Source organism: Nannospalax galili, unplaced genomic scaffold, assembly GCF_000622305.1.
Source record: "Nannospalax galili isolate Female #2095 unplaced genomic scaffold, S.galili_v1.0 scaffold1733, whole genome shotgun sequence".
NCBI lineage: Eukaryota > Metazoa > Chordata > Mammalia > Rodentia > Spalacidae > Nannospalax > Nannospalax galili.
The window spans coordinates 205,207-217,033 of NW_008333708.1; positions in this window are offsets into that span (position 1 = coordinate 205,207).

An 11,827-nucleotide genomic window follows, 5' to 3' on the forward strand; every position below is an offset into this window, starting at 1 on the left:
GCTGGTGTCCTGTGGAAAGGGGCAGATAGAATGGGTGAACCTCGAACTTAATCATGATTCAGTTCCTGAGAAAATGCGACTTCAAGGAAAAGATGTTGACAGACTTCCATAAAATCATGACAAAGAACACAGCCATGACATGATAAACTCAGGCATTGGTGTTTGGGGGAGGGTACCTAGCCTATCATAATGTGCTCTGTCTAGATCTGGGTTCCCAAGCCTACCATATCAAGGAGGAAACCATCTGACTTTACTGATTTTATCAGTATGTGGCAAAAGAATAATCAAGTATAGGCCTCAATTATTTGTGTGGATTGGGAAGGTAACTACTATATTTCTTTAAAATCTCATACATGAATACTGTATTTACATCACTTCCACCCGCCTCTCTCTATTCCCTCTTATTGTTCCCAAATATCTTCACTCTTCTTTTAGAAATACGGTTACATATTACACACACACACACACACACACACACACACACACACACACACACACACACACACACACATATAAAAAAAAAAAAAGAAAAAAGTTTAATCCCAGTACTCAGGAGGCAGAGGCAGGTAGATCTCCAGGCCAGTCAGGGATACAAAGTGACACTCTATCAGGGGGAAAAAAAGGAAGGGACCATTTGACTTAGATTATGATCATGTTCCAGGTGCGGCCATTTGTTATGGCATGACCATTCTTCAATCATCAAAACAATGTGTCCTAGTTACTTTTAGTGCTACAACAAAAACACTGACCAGAACCAACTTGGGAAGGAAAGGGCTTATTTGCCTTATGCTCTCACATCACAGTTAATTAATAAGAAAACTCAAGCAAAGCAGGAACCTGGATGCAGGAACTGAAGCTAGGGCCACAAAGAAAGCTGCTTAGCCTCTTTCTTCTACAATCCAGGACCACCTGGCTACAGTCTGAACTACACACAATAGTAGGTAGTCCCCTCTCACATCTCTAAACAATCAAGAAAATGCTTCATAGACATACAAGCCAATCTTATAAAGAAACTTCTCAAATTGAGGTTCCCTCTTCCTAGGTGTGGCAAGTTGACAGTCGAAGCTATCTAGCAAACAGGGAACCTAGATGCCAACCTCCTGGTAGATCTCTTATCCAGGAATTTGTTGCCCATTTTTCACTATAGTTTTGTCCCAATAATGCTTTACTTTTTGCTTTCAACATGCTTTGACTATTTGGGGCTTTTTCAAAGTGTGATTACAATGTGGTTTTTAATAAAATATTTTATGTATATGAGTGCATTGTCTGCATGTGTATAAGTGCAACCGTGTTGTGCAGTGACCAGGGAGATCAGAGGGGGGCATCAAATCCCCTGGAACTGAAGTTAGGAATGGTTGTTAGCCACCATGTGGGTGCTAGTAATTGAATCCAAGTCCTCTGCAAGAGCAGTCAGTGCTCTTAACAGCTAAGCTTACTTTCTAGCCCTAAAATGTGTTTTATGAGTATATTTATTTAAATTTACTCTCCTTAAAAGTTTTTTTTTTGCACTTGTTAATGAACTCTATTGCTAGGTATGCAGAACTTCAAGAATGTGTGGATTAACACCTTTTTTGAAGTCAGAAACATTCCCAGACGTTACAGTTTTGATTTATTTTTCCTCTTTTTTTTCCTCAAGAAGACCTAACAGACAAATTGTGGTATATCAAATGTTACAAAACAAATTTCTAAGCCTCTCCTCATTTTTCTTCATTTTATTTCTCTCTGCCCTTCAAACTTGGAAATCTCAAATTTCCTATTTTCCAACTTGTTAATTCTTTATTTGGTCTGCTCAATTTTTCTATTATCCCACTCCAGTAAACATTTTCTATCATTGCATATTTCATTCCGGAGATTCTATTTGGATCATTTTAATATTTTATGTACATTTATCATCTACTTTCTTCATATATGTATTTCTTATTTAATTCTTTCTTCATATTTGTCTTTTCCTCTATAAGCATACTTAAGGCAAGCAATTCAAAACTTTCTGTTTGGAAATCTGGGTTCCTCTTTTGGTCCTCCTCCTTTGTCCTCCCAAGTGGTAGAACTATAGGTATTTACCAGCATGAGTGTTCTAAACTCTGTTGCCCTTGCAGGACTTGGGTTTTCCAATCCCTGTTTTCATGTTCCAAGAAGCTAGAACTACAGGCCAGTACTATGAAACCTGACAATGATAGCTTTTATTTAATTAAACATGTTGACTATTCTAATTTTGGCTGGTCTCCTACGTGCCCCATGGTTTGCTATGCAAAATGTTGTAAACTCTCTTTAGGAACTTTCACAAAATATGTTCCTGGTGTGGTTTTGTTTCATTTTTCTGGGGGGGGGTCATTGTTGTTGTTTAAGAAAAGGTCTTGCTATGTAAACACCAAGGCGGACTTAGTAATGTTATATAGGAATAAGCTGAGTTCATACCTGGGACTCTATTGTGTCACTTTCCTCAACACAGAGAATAATACATGCATGCACCATCATGCCAGCTCTGATTTATTTTCTGAATTTTGTATGAATTGCTGTTTGGGGTCAATAAAGTGTTATTCATTTTCATTATGTTAGTGGTCAGTTAGTAATATGACAAATAATTCCTGAAATAATAGTAGTCAAAATAAGTAAACATCTTCAAGTCTTTGAATATTATATCTGTGGTACCCAAGTTAGGCTATTTATAGCTATATTTTCCTTTCCTCTTTGTAGAGATTCTAAATATCAACTAGCAATGGCAAGTTGCTGCATACATGACTGCTGATTAAAAGGGAAAGAGGTTGCGGCAAATGATTTACATTAAAACATAGAACTATTCTATTATCAAAATTCAGAAGCTTCATTATCACTGAATTTCCCTTGCTGCTGTATTTCAATAGATTCCAGAAATTCATTTGCCTGATTCCAATATTTTTACTGACTTATCCATTACTTTTGTCAAGTAACAGTTTTCCTGCATATACCTTAAACAATATCCAAAAAACATCCAAATAAGCTGAACAAAGGAAATACCTGGGCCAGCCAGATGGCTAAGAAGTTAAAGGCGTTTTCCACCAAGCCTGAAAACATAATTTCAATTCTTGGAACCCATGTGGTGGGAGAAGAGACTAGACCCCCATAAGTTGTCCTCTGAACTCCACACTCATGCTTTTGCATGGGCACACCCATTTGTCAGGTGGGGATACCTCCCACCACACAAATAAATGTAACTAATTTTCTAAAGAGACATGATATTAGAGTTATTCATAATTAGGGTTCCCTGACATTTTTTTTATCAACAATGATATCAATTAGTCTACACAATCCCAACCAAGTTTGTGGCACTAATATTTTAATAAGGAACATCACTTTAAATACCATAGACCAGATAAAGAAATAGTCATTCATATTTTTTCATATATATAGTTTAATAAGGAACATCACTTGAAATACCATAGACCAGATAAAGAAATAGTCATTCATATTTTTCCATATATATTAATTTTGTATACCCACATACTCTTCAAGGAAATTACATAATATAGACTATATTACACAATATAAAGAAGACTTGGAACATTTTAAAATTTGCCACTTTGTAGCTTGGTTTTCACAAATTCAATTTATTATTGCATTCAGTCTTCTCAGAGGTTTAACTCAGCAATAGTGTAAAGTGGAAGTTTGAGAAGATGCAATGGAAAGATCATGACCCCTGCACTCACAGTAGTCACACTCACAAGAAGAAGGAATCTCTGCATAGGACTCCCACTGAAACTGGTGGCATCTATAAATACCTCTTCCAGGTGGATGAGAAGGGCTCACCAAGTATGTATTACATTTTGAAGAATTAAAAAAACATTTTTCTTCTGTTAGGAAAAGCCTGGACTGCCACATATTCTTCCTCAACAAGTTATTCCTTGAAAGGATTATTTTTCTAGAGTAAATTGTGTCCTGTGAACATATTTACCTATTTCTGAAGCATAGACAGATGATGAAAATTTCCAGAAGAGGGAATAATGCATCTAGAAAATGGTCAATGCAAGGATAACTAATGAGCAAATATGTTTAAGAAGAATAATAGAAATTTGCCAGTAAAATGAGATGGGTATGAGAATACAGTATAAAATGCAACACAAGTTAGCTGAAGAGGAAATTTCACAGACACTTAAGCTGTCAATAATGTGAATAGTTTGTCATAAGTGGTGACAGCTGAGTATGGCAGTGCACGCCTGTACTCCCAGCACTCAAGAAGCTAAAGCAGGAAAATTGTGAATTGGAGGCCTACCTGAAATACTTAATGATTAGGAAATACCTAACTTCTACTCCAAAGAGACACACCAAAAATATGATAAGAAATTGGCTGTATGGACAAAACAGAATGATATTATGATAAGAGCAATGAATTTCAGTTCTGTTTTACTGAAGACAAATACCTAGTGGAAGGTAGTGAGCATAGGCTTAATCTGATTCATTCTTCATGTAAGAGGCTGGAGGCAATACCAAAAATATATCAAGATTGCAGACAAAACTATTATATAGCAGACTAGCTAATAGGCTCTTGACATCTATTTTGTACAGTCCTCAGGTTTTCCTTTGTTTATTCTGCTGAGGGATACTAAACAGTCAAAATTTAATTACTAGAGCAGTAATAGAAAGAAGAATGCAGGGCTAGTAATGAAGGAAAAGGTGGTAATGCTGACCTAGGGAAAAGAGAGAAAGAGAAAGCGAAAAAAAGGGAGAACCGCAAAGTTGAATGAAAATTTAAAAATAAGCCTGAATGATGGTTTAGAAGACGTAAATCTCCCAAGTGGAGGCAAACAAACTTATTTTACTTACAAAGCAATTTTGTGAAAATTTTTAAGTTAGAAATTTTGTTCTGAAGACACACAGTAATGGTGCAGGCAAGCAAAAGTGTTAATTTCACTCTCACAAAGAATTTTATAGCTTTTGCACAATTTCAATGTTCACGTAAAGAATTCAGTTACATTACTCCGTTTAAATATGTAATAACTACTTTTCTGTTGTTCTTTTTGAGACAGGAGCTCCTTTGTAGCCCCAGCTGTCCTGGAACTTGCTATGTAGACCAGGCTGGCCTTGAATGCACAGAGATCTGCCTGCCTTTGCCTCCCAAGTGCTGGGATCAAAGGCGTGTGCCACCATGCCTGGCTTGTAATGCTTTTTTTTAAATGTACAATATTCTCTCAGATCTGTGGTCAAGATTGCATTTGAGTGACTAAATTTTTGAGTAAGGCTGTGAAATTTTTGATAAACCCCTCTTTTACCTTTACTGACTCTTCCAGTATATCTTGCTGGCTTAATTATCATTAGTTAGTCAATGAAAAAGATTTAATTTAAAAGAACAATTATTCTTCCCTGGTTAAGTTTATTATATTCAATTGGAAAAGTCAATAATGATCTTGAAATACTAACACTCTTTTTAGAGAATGCAATTTTGTAATTAAGAGTTTAGCTTTGATTTACCTATCTAGTCACCAAACATACAATATGCCTACCTAATTCAAACAAAGCAGTTACCTGGCAAAAATCTATATTCATGATAAGAATTTGAGATAAAAACACAACATGCAAGTTATCTAAATCAATTCAGGCTATTTTCATGTAGAGAACATCTATAACATGAACAAAGTTCCCCAGCTAATTAGTACACAGAAGTGGTTAAAATTTTCTCGTCAATTAAGTGTTTCTGTTAATCATTTCTGGATATTTAATAATTGATTTTCTGTAAAATCACATGCATCCCTGCTTTTCCAAAATTTAACTGGATATATAAATAAACAATGATTCTTTTTTTAAAAATGTATTATTAGCTACAAGTCAGCCTATGTACTTCGAAATATGAAACAAAGATAAAAAGTAACTTATTCAGGGAACTGCAAGGGTAGTTCACAATGATATGCATCTGCTATATGTCAGAGAATTTCACTTCCCTAATTACAAGGATAGATTTGAGATTTAGGGGGCTTCTCTATTTCCCAACAGAACTTAATTGCATTTGCATTGTTTCTCTGATTTGATTTCCTTTCACGAAAAATGGGGTAGGGAAAGAATTACATTACACATAAATAATTTCTCAAACCTTATTAAAATAATATTTATTTCCATTTATAATGTATTTTTACTTGTATAAAATTGTTACATGTATAGAATCATATCGTCTTCAAATAAAGATACTTGGACTTCTTCAGGAATGGACTCCCTCTTAAGGTGTTGGCCAGGGGTCCCATAGGCCCTCAAACAATATTGGCCATTGTCCCTGCTTTTCATTACCACCATAGCTTGAAAGTAAGACTATTTCTGAAGACCCTATATACATGATGTATAGAACAAACAGGGAGAAATCAAGTTGGTGCTGACTTCATAGCCTCATCATCACTGACTAGTATTTATAGTGCTAGAAGGTGCTACCGCGCAGAAAATAAATGAATGAATAAATAAATAAATGAATGAATGAATGAATAAATAAATAAAATAATCCTTACCCAGATGGGAATCCTGTGAACTACAGTAACAGCTGGCCTGGCAAATTATGCCCACTGGTGAAACAGTGGCACAAATATTATGGGAATAATAAGCCAGTCTACAATTGGTCCACTTCCTAGGATGGAGTCCACACCTGACATTAGTATCAGGCTTAAGAACCTGAGGCTAAACAGATCACAGGACATAGGGAAGAACCTAGTACTAGTTTTCTACTAATTAGTCCATATTAACATTGCACAAGAAGGAGCAGAAAGATCGTAAGAGGGGGTAGTGGATGACCACAAAGGAAAAAAGGTTGTCCAGAGAGCTGGTCAGTTTCTCATATGAACTCACAGCAGCAATGTGACAGCATGCACTAGATCTATGTGAGCTCAAACCAGAAAAAAATAACCCAACACAGACATGAGGAACTGAGTAAGAATCTCCACCTAAGGAAATTGTGGCAACAGATGACTGCTGGGAAGGGCAGAAACAATCTCTTCCATGCGCGGCACTCTTCTAACAAGGCTTTGGTGGATAAACCCACACTGAAGGACATTTGGGGACACAAATTAGACTGTACAGGTCTTGTAATGCAGTACAATAAACTGGGTGGGGGGCAATAAGGAAAGATGAGAATAGGGGAGGGGATCTGAATATCATCAAATCATACTTTATAAAAATCACAAAATTAGATTTTTTTTAAAGAAACAGGCAAAATATATAATTAGACAAAAATACCTGATTTAATTGTAGCACACCAGGTGTGAAGATTCAACAAGTCTGCCGGTTGAAGTTCTTGGCCTTTCTGTACCATATTCTTACCTTCCAATATGAGGCTAGACTTTTTCTTAAATGGATGTCTCATGGTTGACAGGCGCTCAATGTATGTCAGAAGATTTCTTTATGGCCAAATCTTACCCAGAAAGGTAAAGGAAACTTTGATAAATTGTTTTAGGTTTTATGACTGTCTTTATGGGGAAAAAAGGTACTAGTTCTTATGACCTACCATGAGGACAGTAATTCTAGTTTCTATAGCTTGACTTAACAGAGAATCACTGGTGGGGGCGGGGCGGATAAATAACAAGTTAGGTAAGAGAATCTCAGGAAGAGAAACTCTGTTTTAGAGACAGCTTCTTTGGGTGGTATTATTTTTCAATTCTAAATGTCATGTAATAAAAGAATAAACTCCAAATAAATATTCTAGATATGATAAGTTTAAGGAAACTGGTAAACTCTGTCCCATATCAAGAAATGGAATTAGATGGAATATAATGAAGATTAATTTATGGATGATGTAATTTTATACACACATACACACACTCACAGAGGTTGATCAATGGTTGAGACTCTAAAAATTCTGCTACAGAAAAAAATATTCTGGCAAATATTCTGGCACTTTGTTCTTCAAATTATATCAACACTGGTTTGAACTGGGTATATGAACACCAGCCCAGGCTTCATTAAGCCACTCACTAAAGACTGGGAATTATGAATCTATAGGTACAGAATCCAAGTGGCAATGAATACTATATATAGGAGGATAAAAATAAAATATTAAATAAAAATAAGAATGTCAAGAAAATTTTAAGAACATCTAAGAATACACTTTCCTTTTTCAAGTCTCTGCTTTATTGAGTTGATACCTTTGATATTTTCTCTAATTTCTATCAAATATATTCTATCATGAGCATTGTTTACTGAGCTACATTTGTAGTAAGAACTGATCTTTATTCCTGGCAAATGTATTACCACTTAGGGAATGTTTTACATGCAAATGTTATTAAAATATTATTTCCAGAGGCAACTAAACTGAATACAGTTGTGAATCTGAATCAATGAAATTCTTGGGAACTTGGGACTGGAGGGCTGGCTCAACAGTTAAGAGCACTGGCTGCTCTTGCAGAGGACCTAGGTTTGATTCCCAGCACCCACATGGTGGGTAATGCCTATCCATAACTCCAGTTCCAGGGGAATTTCGAGGCTCCCTTCTTACCTCTGAGGGCATTATACGACACGGGTGTACTTACATGCATGCAGGCAGGCAATACACTCATAGAGATAAAATAAAAACAATAAATAAAATATTTGGGGGCATAAAGATGATTAAGAGATGTTCTGTATGGAACACACAAAAATTCAATAAAAACAAATTTAAGAAAGAAATTTTAAGGAACTTCATTCTGTAGAAGCAGACTGTGTATGAACCAAATTACAAAAATTAGAGGAGGAAAATAGTGATGTTAATAATAACTTGATCTTGCACATGTACATTATTTTTTCTATAGTCTTTTCCTTATCAATTTTTAATATTCAACATTTTACTTGCTACCTAAGATATCTTTATTAGGTTTACATGACTCAATTAAAAACAGATTACTTATTTAAATAGATCTAAGGAATAATCTCTAGGGAATAAAGTTCATAGTCTTTGAAAATTGCAGAGCACTTCAAGTGAATTATAATTCCTCTTCAAAACTAGGTTTCATACCCTTTGTTTATTGGAAATTATTTACGAGCCAGTCTCAACCTCATTCAAGTGCAGGACTTTTCATTATAGGCAGAATGGAAATTTTCAAGCTTTTATATATTTGGTCTTCTCAAGCATTGACCTCGTGTCAGAGTCTGCATTTTCACAAGAACCATGGGTAACTTGTATACACAGGAGAATTTGGGGAGGCTTGCTCTGAATGTATGGATACTCTCCATTTAAATGGATCTCTGAAGTGCTTGGTAAGTGCTAGACAATGGATTAGGTATCTAATTTATATTATCTCTTCCAGTCCTTATAACAGCCTTAATATCATTTCAATTCTTTACATATAAGCATTTTTAAAGGGCCTTCGTAAGAGAAGTATTAAAATACATGCTATCATGAAGACAAAATTCATGAATAAATTTCCCCATTACCCTTTATCCAGTTTCACCAATATATTGTCAAATATTTTTTCACAATAATTTCTATGTAATCATCATCATAATGATTTTACTCTGAAACAGTAAACTCAGCATTTCTAAAACTCTCTCTTTCTTGATAGAATTATTCTTTTATGACATCAAAAAGAAGGGCAGTATTAACGTTTCTTTAATAGTATGAGTTTTTGTTGCTATTATGTTTTACATCATTTCTTCTTCCTCCCTCCTGCTTCTTCTCTTCCTCCCTCCTCTCTCCCTCTCCCCTCTCTCCTTCCCTCTTCCTAAATTCATTTTTGTACATTACCTTTGGGCAAGCGTTGTCAATGAAATCTAAAGATAATTAAAGAAAGTAGATTTTGTAAAAAGATAAAATTTCTGTGATGAATATCTGTCCTATCTTTTGATCCTCTATGTGTCCCAGCACAGCTATTGTGTTCAGTACTGCTTTAGTTCCATTTCATAAATTATGTTATGTATTAGATTTATGTTCACCCACATATCCTACCACATTATGAACTCCTAAAAAAATCTAAGGACGTTTTCGAGTATTTTGTTTATCCATTTGTTGTGTGCCTATGATATATTTTCTGCCATTATTTAACTGCTTTTAACATGTGTGAACAAAAAATGACACTTATGACATCTTTGGATCATTTGAGTGTAAAATTGTGGAAGGCCTTTATCAGAAGAAGGAAGTTCAATCGGCATAGAAAATTCACATTAGTTCCCTCTTTCATTCCCTCTTCATACACACATATATATGCATGATATATGATTGGTATATATTAAGGAGCATAGAGAAACATTTTTTTCAATATTGTTCATCAATAGACTATTTCCCCTCTTGAGGAAATTAAGTCCCTGTGATCTGGATGTTCCTTTGATAAGCAGGCCATGGTCCCACCTCCTTCCCAAACTCTGGGGAAGGAGTCAAGCCATTAAGGGGTGGAGCCGCCATATTGGAGCACAGAGTCTAGCAGTGGAAGATGGATGGCACGTGCATTTCAAATATGGGAAGGGAAAAGCCTATAAGAATTCATGGTTTTTGTAAATCTCCCCCTCCCAAATGTCATATAAACTATGTAAAATTCAAATACGATGTCTTATGTCAGTCTGTTAATCCATGGCTGGACCACGAGACCCTGAGTGAGTGAGGGTGGGTCTACCAGCAGGGAGGGAAAAATTTCTTGAAACAGTCCCCAACAATGAAAAATATAAATATGTAAGTGGCAAACTGACTTTAGGTTCCCTACCTAAATATTCAAAATTAAAATAAAAAAATGAAAGTTTGAGTCAAATCAGCCTAAAAATTATGAGAACATATTTGGATCACCAGTTACCAGTTTAATATAGCTCATTCTAAATTTTTTTACACAAAAGCTACTTTTAAATTACATTCATGTGCTATGAAAACTTTAAGTGAATGTTTAAAAAAATTCTAATACTCTTGGGGCAACTGGGTAAACCTTTGTGTATTTTAAAATTGAAAATACTCCTCATCATTCATTTACTTAGCCACTCATTCAACAACACTATTAAATGTGAATTCTTTGGGTGGAGAGATGGCTCCATATATTGGGAATGTGAATTTCAATCCCCAACACCCACATTAAAGCCAGGCACATTGGTATAAATCTATAACCCCACCATTGGGGTTGGTCTTAGTTGGGTCCTAAAGGCTCCGTGACCAGTCAGTCTAGCCCAAGTAGCAAGTCACAGTTTCAGTTAGAGACTTTGTAGCCAAAAATAATGTAAAATGGTATCAGAAGGCACCCAACATCAACCTCTAGCCCCTATGACACACACAGGCATGTATACACAAAACAGCTCTAATTCTTCCAGGTAAAATAACAATTTTAATATTCATTTTTCACACTCAGAGATGAGTAGCTCTTGTAGTGCTAGAAGGTACACCTATATAATATATTTTTGATTAAAAATAACATTTAACACAGTTGATTACATGGAAATAATTCAAATTATAAAGAATTATAATTTAGATATACAACGGCTAGGAGTATTGGTGCATGCCTTTAATCCCAGCTTCTGGGGAGCACAGGAAGGCGAGCTCTGTGAGATCAAGGCCAACTTGGTCTAAATAGCAAGATCCAGGTCAGCCAGGGCTACAGGGATCCCCATCCCAAAATTATATATATATATATATATATATATATATATATATATATATATATATATATATATATATATATATATATATATATATATATATATATATATATATATATATATATATATATATATATATATATATATATATATATATATATATATATATATATATATATATATATATATATATATATATATATATATATATATATATATATATATATATATATATATAATTTTGGGATGGGGATCCCTGTAGCCCTGGCTGACCTGGATCTTGCTATTTAGACCAAGTTGGCCTTGATCTCACAGAGCTCGCCTTCCTGTGCTCCCCAGAAGC